Genomic DNA, 14,764 nt, shown 5'->3' on the forward strand with positions numbered 1-14,764 from the left:
CCCTACCGCCGCATGGGACAGTTTGGCACTTGGGCATTCTTTTGTTATCTTTTTTTTCGTTTTGCATCTTTGTTCGACTCGTTGGCTTGTACTCCTCTGACCGACGAACGCGTCGGTCACTTGGGGCTGCTTGACAAGCGTGTTTGATCACTCGTGCGCGCGTTGACTAACATGCGTGAGTTGATTAACGTGCGAGCGTTTGACCAATGTGCACGAGCTAATTTACGCACGCGAAAAGATTAACATGCACGCGTTTGACCGACGCGTGCGAGCTGATTGACGAGCGTGTTCGATCACTTTGAGTTGACCGACATGCGTGAGCTGATCGACGTGCACGTGCTGACCGACACGCGTGAGCTGATTGACATGCACGAGCTGACCGACACGCGCAAGCTGACTGACGAGCATGTTCGGTCACTTTTAGTTGACCGACGCGTGCGAGCTGATTGACATGCGCGTGCTGACCGACGCGCGCGAGCTGACCGACGCGTGCAAGCTAACAGACATTTGCAAGCTGACAAGCGTGCATAGCGGCCGATTGGATAACACTTCTTAACTCGTCCACTCTCCGTTTCGAGCTGCGTGTGGGATCTCATAGGCAATTTTAGATGCCTATAGTTACTCCTTTCCCATATAGACTCAGGCATAGGAAGTACTTACCTCAGGTGAAGAAGATCCTAGAAGCTTTTAAACAAGTTAAGGTGAACATTCCTCTCTTAGATGTAATTGAACAAATTTCTCTTCTACAAAATTCTCGCAAGATTTATGTACTAAGAAAAGAACAATAAATGTTCCAAAGAAAGTTTTTCTTGCTGCTAATATCAGTGAAATACTCTTAAAGCCCATACCTTTGAAACATAAGGATCTAGGTTGTCCTATCGTCTCATGTTTTATTGCAAATATCATCATTGATAAGACACTTTTAGACTTAGGGGCATGTGTCTATTTGCTTTCCTATTCGGTCTACCAGCAACTAGGTGTAAGAGAACTCAAACCAACTAGATGCACCTTACAGTTAGCTAATAGATCTCTCAAAGTCCCTACTGGTGAGATAGAGGATGTTTTGATCAGGGTTAAGGATTTCATTTATCCAGTGGATTTTATAGTGTTAGAAACACAGCCTATTTCTAATCTCAAAGGACAAATACCTGTCATTCTAAGAAGACTATTCATATCAATTTCTAATACTCTAATTAACTGTAGAACTAGTCAAATGAAGCTATCCTTTGGAAATATGACTGCTGGTATCAATATTTTTAATACAACGAACCACCCAAGTAATCAGCCTCAAGAAATAAATTACCTTTAGGAGGTAGAAGAAGAGGATGAGTTAGATCTAAATTTTGAAGAAATTTTTGGTATGGAACTGAAGATGTTAGAAGCAGTAGGATCATATTTGGTCTTCCAGAACAAAGGAATTGTGTTCGATACAGGTTTATCTGATGTTAATTTTGAAGAACTATTTATGGATGAACTTAGGATCCTAGAAAATAAACAACAACTAAATTTTTATACCTCAACCATAAATCTTAGAGTTGAGGAAATTTTTAAAGAAGAAACGGTTGTGACAAGACAAAATTTCATAAATAAAGAATCTAAGTTCAATCAGAAATTCAAAATGCATGACACTATTGATACCTACCTTCAATTGCTGCAGAATTTATTGAAACCTTCAGAATACACTGAATTTAAGCACTTTTTTGAGTTCATTATCTTGGACTTTTTTAAAATTCAAGGTAGAATTTTTAGCAATAAGATAGCATTTGATGTAGAGTACAAGCTTTTTATATTCAATCTGTTATTCTACATCTTCACTGTTTATCTCATAATAGAACATTTAATAAAAAGAATTTATTTTTCTCTCATTTGCGAGTTTCATGTTCTTTTGGAAAAAAAGGAAAAACTTAATGGAAAAAAAGGAAAAAATGAAAAAAATGTGAAAAATGGTATGAAAAAATCTATAAATTGTTTTTTGAAAAACGAAAAAAAGAAAAGAATACTTTTTTGACTTCATCCTCCTCATACCAAAGAAAATTGCAGATTTTATCATTTCATCATTGTTCTAGGTCGACCGAACAAATGAAAGTGCTTCATTTCTCATCTGCTTTACTTTGTGCATCATAGAAATTACATCAAGGACAATGTAAAAATTTAGGTATGGCGGTAAGGACTAGTCAATTTTCATCTTTGTCTTAGTTATTTTTCCTCTTTATCTTACAATTCTTTTATTATCATTTTTTTCCTATTTTATAAAAATAGTGTCACTTGCCAACTTAATAGATGTGATTAAAATTTGATCTATTTGATAAATTTTAAATTTTCTAATCCATAGTTAGTTTTGTACTTAATTTCACCTTTTATGATAACTCTAAATAAATTTCTTAAGAAATAATTTTAAAAGTAGTATACTTTGCTTAAGTCTTAACTCAAACTTTTAATTAGAGTAATGAAATTTTTTCATGCTTAGCTTAGAGTTAAAAATAATATTTCAATTTGTCTTGATCTAAATATTTTTCAAGATATATGTACACATACACACACACACACACACACACACACACACACACACACACACACAACTTTACAAAAGAAGAGTGTGAAACATGGGCACAAATAATAACTTTCTTGAAACTCAGGATGGTTCTATCTCATAACACACACACACACACACACACACACACACACACACACACACACACACACAACTTTACAAAAGAAGAGTGTGAAACATGGGCACAAATAATAACTTTCTTGAAACTCAGGATGGTTCTATCTCATAAGCCTAAGTTGACCGAATAATTAAGCCCAATGAGTATTTTCATGCTTAATGACCTTAGCCCAACTAGGTTGGGGTTTATTGGCCCAAAACTAGTTAAATGGTCACTTAAAAAGCGCGATGAAGTAGAACAAAATCATCAAGGGATAAAGAGTAAAGAAAAAATACTAACAATGTTTTTATATATAATTATATTTGTATTTATGTTCTTGAAAAATAATTTTAATTAAGAGCCTTAAAAATTATTTAAAACAAAGAGTCAGCATGTTTTTTTTAAAACATTTAAATTAATTTTCTAAGTTAGACTGGGTTTTGTATAACTATAATGAAAAAGATTTTCTAATAAATTTGCCTTGGAGTTATACATAAACATTTTTTTGTAAAAAAATTAACTTCAATTAGAATATTTAAATATATCAATTAAATTAATTATTCACTAACTTCTTTAAATTAACAAGTTAATCGAATTTCATGGGTATATTCACTGCAAATCCTCATGAGACTATAACTCATCCTCTAGGGTAACCTAAGGGTTTAAAGCATGTTTATATGCTCTAAGTACAACCGCGATTCCTACATAAGTAAGTTAGGATTTTTTTTCCCTTTTCCTTTTAATTTCTTTCTTTTCCTTTTAAAGAGTTGAAGAAGAGATTGATCATTGCCCCTATCCTAACTGTTCCAGATGGATCAGGAAGTCGTGTCATTCTTAGTGATGCATCAAGTAAGGGACTAGAATATGTATAAAATTTTAAATTGATTGCTCATGCCTCAAGACAGTTGAAGCCTCACGAGAGGAATTATGTCACTCATGATTTGGATTTGGCCGCTATCATTTTCACTTTGAAGACTTGAAGACATTACCTATTGGATGAACAAGTTTGAGTCTTCATCAACCATAAGGGCTTGAAGTACGTACTCACCCAGAAGGAGCTTCACATGAAGTAGAGTACATGGTTAGAGTTGTTAATAGATTAAAATATAGTTCTAGAGTATGATCCAAGAAAAGTTAATATACAACCCGATGCGTTGAGTAGAAACCCAAAGTTGTGGGTGAAAACCCAAAGTTGTGGGTGATCATATCTTAGGAAGATTTGGCCACAAAATTCTCTCAGTTGATGGTTGAAGTATTGCCTCTACATGTAGGATGACAATTAATGGCATTCTAGATTAACTTCTATCTAGTGGAGATGATCTAGTTAGGGTGACCTAGTGATGAGAGGAACTAGGAATTAAAGAAGTTAGTTGAGGATGGGAAGAGAATAGACTTACGCATTCAAGAGATGGGACATTGATGTGTGAAGACCATTTATACGTGCTAGAAGGAGATATCTGGAAGGAGCTTTTGATTGAATTTCATACCTCATTATATATCATACATATAGGTGATGCCAAGATGTATCGTGATCTTGGCCTAGGATTCTTGTGGGCGGCATGAAGAAGAAAATTGCCGAGTGCATAACTTGTTAGCAAGTTAAGGGCAAACATCGGAGACTAGGGGGTCTACTGTAGTTGTTACCCATTCTGTAGTGGAAATGAGAGCTTATTAACATGGATTTCATGATAGCATTACCTAAGAATCCAAAGGTATTAATGCAGTGTGGATCATCGTGGATCAATTGATCAAGATGACACACTTCTTACCATTCAAAGCTGGGCAGCCTACCAACTAGCTTTTGGAGTGATACATGTAGGAGATTGTTCATCTTTTTAGAGTACCTCTTAGTTTATTATTTGACAAGAATACCATTTCTTATCTCACCTCTGACAAGAGCTAAAGCCAAGCTAGGCACCAATCTATGCTTTAGTTTGAAAATACCACCGGTAGTTGACGACCAATCTGAGCATGACATTCAGATAATGGAGGACATACTGAGAGCATGCATGATTGATTTTGGAGGATCATGGGACTCTTATATACATCTTATAAAATTTGCATAGAGCAACAGTTTTCAATCTAGCATTGAGATGGTTGTATGGTCGTAGATGCAGATCATTGGTTTGTTGGGATGAGGTTAGAGAAAGAAGAATGTTGGGCTCGTACATGGTGATCCAGATAGTGGACAAAATCCAAGTGGTAAGAAAACTTTGAAGAGAGCCTAAGATCACCAGAAAAGCTAGGCAAACACAGGACAAAGACTCTTTGATTTTAAGGAGGGCAACCATGTGTTATTAAAGATTTTACCATCATAATGGGTGATATATTTTTGAGTGAGAGGGAATTTAAGTCTTAGAAATGTGGGTACGTTTGATGTCTCGAAGTTTATCAAAGAAGTAGCCTATCATTTAGTGTTGTTACCTTCTTTTGCGTGTGTGCATGATATTTTTCATGTTTCTCAACTTTGACGATACAATTCTGGAGATGGTCATGTCATGGTCATCATTGAGCTTGTTCAAGATAGTATTTTGTTTTGTGTAGAGCCCATCGCTATTATAAACAAGAGCAAGGAGATCCTAAAGAATCATAGTATTCTACTCATCTTATTCTCTTAAGATCTGAACTGTACCGATAAGGCCTTAGGGGAGAGAAGAGGAGACACGTATTTGTTATCCGCATCTTTTCAATTAGGAGGTATCTTTTTTTTCTTTTCCATCACCATCTTGTTATTTGAATTTCAAGTATGAATTTTTTTTAGGGGATGTATGATGTAAGGACCTTAGCCCTACTAAATAAATTTTGATCATAGATTCTGATCGAGTAAAATTTGAACTGTTTATTTTCCTAGATTTCTATGATCTTGACACATGTCGCATGCCTTTTCTTCGAATGATAATTAAAATTTTGTTTTATAGTTTGGTTAAATTGGACTTTTGGGTTTCAAATGTGAATTTTAGTTCTTCATGTATAACCCCGTAATTTTTTTTAAAAAAATACTAGGGTGAATAGTATTAAATAAGTTATATTATGACAAATATTATTTAATAATGAATGAGCATGATAGTAATTGTTTTGAGACCAATGAAGAGTATATATGCATTATACACCGATGCAATTTGAATCTGAAAAAACAACCAATTAAGAGTATATATGCATTACACACCAATGTAATTTGAATTTGTCAAAACTCAAAAGACAAAAGTTGTAGGTCACTTCAATATTTTTCCGAGACGTCTTAAATCACCTCATTTTAAGATTGGACAAAAAGATTATAGCTAAAATACCAATGACTATATTCCCAGTCTAACTGGGTTTCCTGTTTCGGGTCAGATTGGTTTGTTTCACGTTTACCTGTGTATATATATATGTAAACACACTAAAAAATTATCTTTTACATTAGATTTGTGAACCCTAGCAGCCACCCTCTCCTATCAAAAACTCTAGAGTATATTTGTGGTGAATTTTGAGAGGTTTGTGAAGCAAATACCGAGAAGAGGGCGAGATTGTCGGCATGGCGATGGAGAACTTGTTTTCTTGAATCCTTAGGTTTTCTAGTAGTGTTTTGAGGTGAGTTTCATCTCCTCCAATCACATCTCTGTTTTTAATTAATTTTTATTGAGTTTTATTTGGTTTTTATTGAGCCTTAAATCTAGTTTAAGTATGAATATTGTTCTCGTATAGTATATGATATAAAAATTCAATCTTTTTTGCTTTAAAAAGTTATAAACTAATTCTCTAATGTAAATTTAAGATCTAAAATAAAATTTATTATGAGTTTTCATTGAGCTTTATTGGTTTCCATGATGTTTTTGATGAATATGAACATGTTAGGGTTTAGACAATTTAACTAGATATTATGATTGTGTTTCATGTAGATAACTGAACTCTAATCACATTAAATAAGATTTATTTTATGTGTCTTCATGAAAAATTAGCAATTTGTAGCATTGTAGATCAAAAACCAAAAATTAAAACATGTATTCTGTTTGTGCTCTGGTCAGTCGATCGAAGTGAATGAGTTGGTCGACCAATCCCTATTAATTTGCATGTGCATATTTGTGCACATGTTTTAGTCAACCAAAAAGTTATTTTCGGTTGACTAATCTATGTTGTACTATGTTTGTTGTTTGATTGATACGTAAGTTAATCGTGAATATGAAGTTCGGGTCTGCACAACGAGATACGTGTTTGGACATTGAAGTATATGTTTTAGGGTTACGTTCTCACGAGCGATAGAGGTGAGTAACATATATTCTCGAGATTTATCATAAAAGACAGTGACACATATATATTGCATCTCATGCTAGTTGTATGCTTGAGTGTCTTAGTTGGTATATCGCAATAAGACCGCGATAGACTACGCTCAGGTGTTTAGTTGGTATGTTGTAATGAGACCGCAGCATACTACACTCCATTGTGCATCATTACCGAGTGGGATAGTTGGCACTCTGTAATGAGACCACGGGGGACTACACTCAGGGTGTGTTAGTTGGTATATTACAATGAGACCGCGGTAGACTTCACCCCATGTGCATTATTATATTTCTAGATAGAGAACCACACATGTTTCATTCATGATTCCCTGTTAGTTACGTGAGAGTAGGGTATATACTGAGGTTATCATACAATGCCTATTCTATGCGAGATGAATGTATCAGATGATATTCTTTATGACTGTTCCAACTACCCGAGGGTAGTATGAGGATTTGATGTGACTTGTATTGTTGAGGTCTGGACTTGTCTTCTTTTATATACTATTTCATGCCTAGGACTCTAGAGTTGGGATTTAGCGATTAATAATTTGAGACATGGTATATACATGAGTGTTTTCTTGTTTGGATTATTTTGCTCGACGTACTAATTCTCGTGTTATGGATTTCTAAATCTCAATCTCCTTTTAGTTCAGGATAGATGGTTTTCTATTTATATGTATAAACTTATTTTTATATATACTCCTACCCCCTCCCCCTAGGGGTGGTGGAGATGATCTCTCTAGCGCTTTGACGTTCATTGTTTCCTCTCTTTTCAAGCGGCGATTTAGACGCACGGAGAGTCGTAGATTGATGGAGTTTTAGCTTAGTCTCTATCTTTATTTACATTAGTAGTTATTAATGCTCCACAGTAGTTTATTTTTTATTTTTAAAAAATTAGAGTTATATTACATTTTTGGAAAGGCAGAGTGCTTTAGTAGCATTTCCATTGACTCTATGTATTGAGATATTTTACATTTGTTCCAGCATTAGTTGTATTTTATTTATTCCAGTTGGGAACATGATCATTGACTATTTCCAGATATCTCTGTTTTATATATCATATTTATTACATTATTACCTTCATTTGCTTGTTTTGTACCTACACCTGTTGTTTGATTCCACTAGAGAGGTATTACTATGATGATGAAATGTGTTATTGCACAATATGAGTGCATGATAGGTTTAATATTCTTAGGTTCACCTTGAACTGCAGCCTTGTGTGAAACCAAGGACGTCACACTTCATAACGGTTTAAGCCATAAGGCAAAGTGGTTAATGAGTTATTATACCAAATAAGCTTATTGGGTTGGATCCAATTGGATAGAGTCTCATTTGACCAAATCCTCTAATTAGACCATGATATAAAGACCTCAACTTTCTCCCACTCATTTGTTAGGGCTAATATTATTGGTCTTGGAGGCTAAAGAGAGGATTACATGAACACACAAGGTAATTATTTTCTTGATCAAATATTATTACTTTAGAAATATCAAATTATGAGTTTTGGAGAGCTTGCTCTCCTCTTTCTTTTGATATAAGATATATTTCAAAAGAAGTATATTTGCAATGTCATGGGATTTAATCAAGGGAAGGATTTCTCTAAGAGATAGATCCCAATCCATAATCTTTTCAAGGAGAAGGAGTCATTATTGTAGATTAATGATAACTTTACAAGCTAGATAATTTGAGCCATGTTTTGATAAGATTTTTCATGAGCTTTTAGTAACTCTACAATCTTGGATGGGTTTTGGATAATTTTTAGTTGTGTGGATAAGGGGTTTTCCACATTTTTGGTTTGGATTGCGAGCTCGAGAGTTCTAATGGTAATTTTGGATATACATGGTTAATTGATGTGAAACTTGATCAAATAATTCTTCTTGGTAGTAGAAAACTTAAGTTGAAGTTATCTTTTAATTTGGTTTGGAAATGAGGAAGTTAAGGGTAAATAAATGTTTGGAAACTCGTGGATATCATACTGAGCACATGCTTAGTAAAATATTCCAGAGCATTTTGGATTACAATTTTTGGACACATACACCCAAAAATTAGCACACGCGCCAAGCAGCAATTTTAAGAATAAATTTTTAATTTATTTTTTATTCTGCTGTTACAACTTAGCTAACATAGCAATGGGGTGAGTGCATGCAGACAACCTCCAAGTGCACGCCCTCAGTTTAAGAAAATAGATTGTTTTAATTTTTTTATTTTTCATTTGTTTGAGCTAGTTTATAGGATTCTATCATTTCCATTCATGTGTTAGGACAATAGTTATATATACATTAATCCTTATTCCTGTCATCTTGCGATAAAGTAGTAGCTTAGTTAAAGTTCTTAATGTTTGAAATATTAAAATCATGATATAATCCTGTAAGGATCCTAATGTTAGGTCTCGTGTTTTGATGATGATTTACAAACCCCATTATTGGTGCTAAATGCTTGTTGAGTGATATTACGCAGGATATATTTTATCAAGCAATATAGTGCCATCATAGAAGGATGGATGGATTCAAGCTTAAAATGATCATATTCATGGAGGTGGAGGCATGTTGATGAAGAAGAGCTTTTAAGTATGATACATATAAGAAGAGCTTCATCATCAAGTTAGCAAATATCGAGTCTCAAGATTTGTATATATTTGTGAGCGGTATTTGTATTTTTATTTTCTCTCTAGATTATAATGTAGGCAAGAAATAAAGTAGATTACTTTTAAAGTATTTGGGGATCAAATACACACACTTATAAAACTGTATTTTTGACCGTTTTGCAAAATAGTAAGTTTTCATAATTGGGAAATGATATTTACAAAATTCTCTTTCTAACATGTTTATTTTCATCAGAATAATCATTTCCCCAAGTTTTATAATTTTTGGAATTTATTTACTATTTTTAAAGCTCCTATGAAAATCAAAATTTCTGTTCAAAACTGGGCAGTACATGTTTTTCGGTCGACCGACACTGTTTATCAGTCAACCGAAGAACTGCTCTGTGTAAAACCTCATGAATTTTGAAAGAATAGTATGATTTATATATTGATAAATGAGTTCTAATTATAATAAATATCATCTATGGATGAATGATTTTGTTCGAAATTAATTTGAGATTAATTAAGAGTATATATGCATTATACACCAATGCAATTCGAATCTGGAAAAATAATTAGTTAAGAGTATATATGCATTATACACCAATACAATTTGAATCTGTAAAAACTCAAAAGACAAAGGTTATAGGTCTCTTCAATAGCTTTCCAACGCATCTTAAATCACCTCATTCCGAGGTCAAAAGAAAAAATTACAGCTAAAGTACCGAAGACTATCTTCCTAGTCTGACTGGGTTTTCTATTTCGGGTTTCGGGTTTTGAGCTATTTGTATTTGGGTTCCTACCTATATATTGATGTATTTGTCACGAAAAACATATATTTTCTTCAAGTTTCCAAACCCTAGCATCCCCTCTCCTCCTCTCTTAAACCCTAGCCAAAAATTTAAGTTCTTCGGAGAGTTTCATGAGGCGAAAAGTGAGGAGAAGACGGAATTTGTGACGTTTGGCGTCAAGGGATCATTTGCTGTTTGTTTCAAAGGGTTGTGCACATAATAAGGCAAGATCACCTCTATCCAAATCTTTCTTTCCCTAGTTTAAAAATAAAGTTTTATGTGTTAATTATGATAATTTTCATGCTTAAAGTTAATCTAATATCTTAGAATCTAATTTATGATGTTTAAATCTTAAATCAGAGCGATAAACACTAGAATAATTCTATAATTGATTAGTATACATGATCATGATCATTAGAGTTATTTTAACATATTAGTTTATGCTTTAATTTGGTTCATATGCACTAATTTGCCGAGTAAAACAAGATTTAGTTAATTTGAATTTTAAACTCTAGATTCATGCATCTATGTGATACCATCTTGTTTAAACGAACGTATGGTTAAGTATTCATGAGTATTGAATTAAGTTTTATTCATATAAGTTAAAAAAAACCGAGCTTTGAAGAAAAACAAGCAAAATCTTAAACTGTGAAATTTTGATCTGTTCAGTCAACTGATGTTGCCATCAGTTGACTAACGGGAGGTCACTAGTCGACTGATGGCAATCATTAGTCAACTGATGGGCTCGTGTGTGCATTGTTTCTATGAACAACCCGATCAGTCGACGGAAACTTTTTATCAATCGATTGAACAGGTTCAAATTGTGATTTTGGTTCCATGCACGTGGGTTCGTTGTGCGAGCATGTAGTTCAAGTTATATGTGGATATTTATGCATATTTTGGAGGGTATACGTACAGAGATTGAGTACGTATAAATCCATTGTTCGGGATAGACAAATAGTTTGCAATCATTACGGGTAACGACTATTACAGAATATTATATTTACGATTAGTTGGATGGGGTTAGTTGGGACCTACAACTAGACCACGGAAAAACTACACTCTGAGTGCGTCCGTCATGACCGTAATGAGACCGCAATGGACTTCACTCCTTTTACCAGTCCGTATGCTTATGCACAGAGGTTGATATACCTATTTATCGGTCTGCATGGTTATGTGCAAAGGTTGATATACCTATTTACCAGTCCACACGGGGTGTGATGAGTTGATATACCTATTTATCAGTCCACATAGGGGTGCGATGAGTTGAAGAATTCCAGAGAATGACGATTTGATAAATTTGATGATAACTTAAGTGTAGGTGATTATTGACATTCTCTTGGTATTATCTATTGTGAAAGTATTTCACAACTTTGTTACGCGGGATAGTGTATCGATATCAATTTTGCCTACTAAGGGTAGTATGAGGAGTTAAATGATATTCTCGAAGATGGTTGACGTGGTATTTCCCGTATTACTTTCTTTTATTATTTCTTAGTTAGAATTTATATTTAGAAATTTATGACTTGAGACACATGGTATATACATGAGGATTTCCTTGTTTGGATTATTTCGCTTGACGTATTAGTCTTGTGTTGTAAATTTCTAAACATAAATTTTATATAGTACAAGGTAAAATGATCTAGGTAGACTATGCACTTATAGGTAGAGCCTCCATCATGCTTAGTAGCCATTTTCCTAGGGACGGATAGAGATGATCTTGCTAGCGCTCTGATGCTATTGATTTCACTTCTTTTCAGGTCGTGGAACAGAGTTTCAGAGAGCCGCAGGTTGATGGACTTTCAGCATAGTCGCTGTCAGTTATTTATAGTAGTTTCTGCTCCATAGATGTTTAGTTTTGTTTTTAATTAATTATTGGACTTGCATTTCATTTTGAGAGCTAAGAGTGCTTATGAACTTTTTAGTTGACTATTGTAGTTGAGATTTTTGGATCATTTGTATCAGATTGTGGGACATATTTTCTTTTATATCTGTTAAGACATGATTATCTGGAGATTTATCATTTAATTCTTTGTTCTATTTTTTGTTTTTATCTCTTTTATATCTGCTTGTACTTGTGTTGTCTTATTTGATTCCACTAGAGAGATATTTCTGTGATGGTAAAACATGTCGTTGCACAGTATGGGTGCATGGCATGTTTGATATCATTGGTTTTACCTTAGACTGCAACCTTGTGTAAACCCGGGGGCATCACAGTTGATATCAGAACTCTAGTTCCAGTATCCTTGGGATCATCCTGTGTCGAGTCATTGAGGTAGGATAAAGTTTCCTAGGGATCGTATATAGAGTCCGCTAGCAATTCCTAGAATGAGTGAGGACGTTATATACATATATCTCAAAAAATTTGATTTTTTTATGACTACCTAACTTTAATTAAAAAGTATTTGCGTGAAAAAAAACATGTGATATAATTTTTCTATGGCTATATGTTATGTTATATATGTTTGAGACCTTATTTACTGTGTCTTATAAGATCCATTTCTAAAATTATAGATGTCAGGATGAACAGGGCAAGCTAATTCAGAGCCTGAGCCGCAGCAGGCTCCAAAGTAGTTGATTGATATCATTGCACCAACTGCAGCTAGAATAGCAACCCTAGAGGAGCTAATGGCCAACAAGATTCCACCAGCAATATCATCATCTAAAGTTCTATCACCAGTTGCACCCACAGTACCTATTACAAAGGCGTTATTAGGAGCTACGCCAACCCCAGCTACCATCGGAGCTACAAGGCAAGAAGAAAGCCTTAAGACAGAACAGTTTGGAGATAAGAGCAAGAACAAGAGAACATTCACAGGACCTGGAGGACCCCAGCAGTAGAGTGAATCTTAGCTAAGTAATCAGCAACAACAGTGTAGTTCTAGTCTGAAGGGACAACCAGATCAAACGGCTTCAAAGCAGCGTGAATTTGTAGATGCATATTTTCACTACCACAAATTCGGTCATAGAGCCACAGAGTGTCGTGGTGCATTAACGGGAAGTCAGCAGAGCAAGGGTCAGAAATCACAACCGTAATAGAGAGCGCGGAGACAACGCAAGATTCAGGGTACAACAAGATTGGACATAGGGCGAGAGATCATCACAAGTCACAAGCAAGAGGCCAGCAGGGCAGAGGCCAGAGTCAGCAGTCGTAGGGCCGCGGGTATGGCCAACAGTGGAAATTTAAGTCACCACCATTGACTTCAAGGATTGAGCATCAGATGCATGCTATTCAGGAGTTACCTCATAGTTAGATAGTTTCATATACTGCAGAGCCTTCAGCGCAGCAGACCACAGTGTTCGGTTAAGTTTTTGCAATGAACCATGTAATCATGATGAGAACAGAACCGTAGTGGAATGTACATTCTTGGTGAACTCCTTCCTAACTTGTATCTTTTTGGTATAGGAACTTCGCATACCTTTTTATCTATTTATGCTATCATGGATAGTCTTCAGTTAGTTACTCATTCCCTAGACATTCCTTTGTCGGTTTCTACTCCATTGGGAGAGGCATCCCACTTAGAGAGTATTTGTAGGAGATGTATTATCAGCTTAGATGAGTCTAAGTTTATAGTTGATTTGTTCGTTTCATGTATATCCGAGTTCGATGTGATTCTTGGTATGGATTGGTTATCTTCCTACCACGTTTGTATAGACTATTTTGCGAAGACAATCAGCTTGGGAGCATTTGATGGGTTTGAATAGATAGTAGCAACTTCATAGGTTAACCAGAAAACGGAGTCATTTTGGGCATACCTCGAGGAGGTGATAATGCAGTATTGGGGTATAGATTTGAGCGAGACCGGAGTCGTCTCAGAGTATCAGGATGTCTTTTAGGACATACCTAGATTACCTCCAGTGAGAGAGGTCGAGTTTTGCATCGAGATGCAGCTAGGCACAGGGTTGATATCCCGGACACCTTATTGTATGGCACCTGTCAAGATGAGGGAGATACAGATTCAGTTAGATGAGTTATTATCTCAGGGTTTTATTCACCGTAGTCATTTTCCATGGGAAGCATCGGTCCTCTTTGTGGAGAAGAAGGACGATAGCATGTGTTTATGTATAGATTATCTTGAGTTGAATAAGGTAACTGTGACACCCCTATTTTCACACATGACTGCAGTCCAAGATGAACCTAGAGATGTCAAACCTTCCATGCACCTATGCTGTGTAACAACAAGTTTTAGCAATCACAATAATATCCTCAAGTAGAATCAAAATAAAGTACAGATACAAAACAGGCAAAAGAAAGGAAATAACTACAATATACATGATATAGAAAGAAGTATCTCATAAATAAATCATGCCTTAATGAACAACCTAGAATACATCTGATATCCAAAATAAATAAATATGTCTCGACAAAAAACAACTAAAATCGTACTAAGACACACTACATATACACTATGAAATAAATTATAAGGTCTGAATAAAAATATAAAACTACAGTGGAGCTTCTAATAAATCTCATGTGATGATGACTAT

Source organism: Asparagus officinalis, chromosome 4, assembly GCF_001876935.1.
Source record: "Asparagus officinalis chromosome 4, Aspof.V1, whole genome shotgun sequence".
In the NCBI taxonomy this organism is placed as follows: Eukaryota; Viridiplantae; Streptophyta; class Magnoliopsida; order Asparagales; family Asparagaceae; genus Asparagus; species Asparagus officinalis.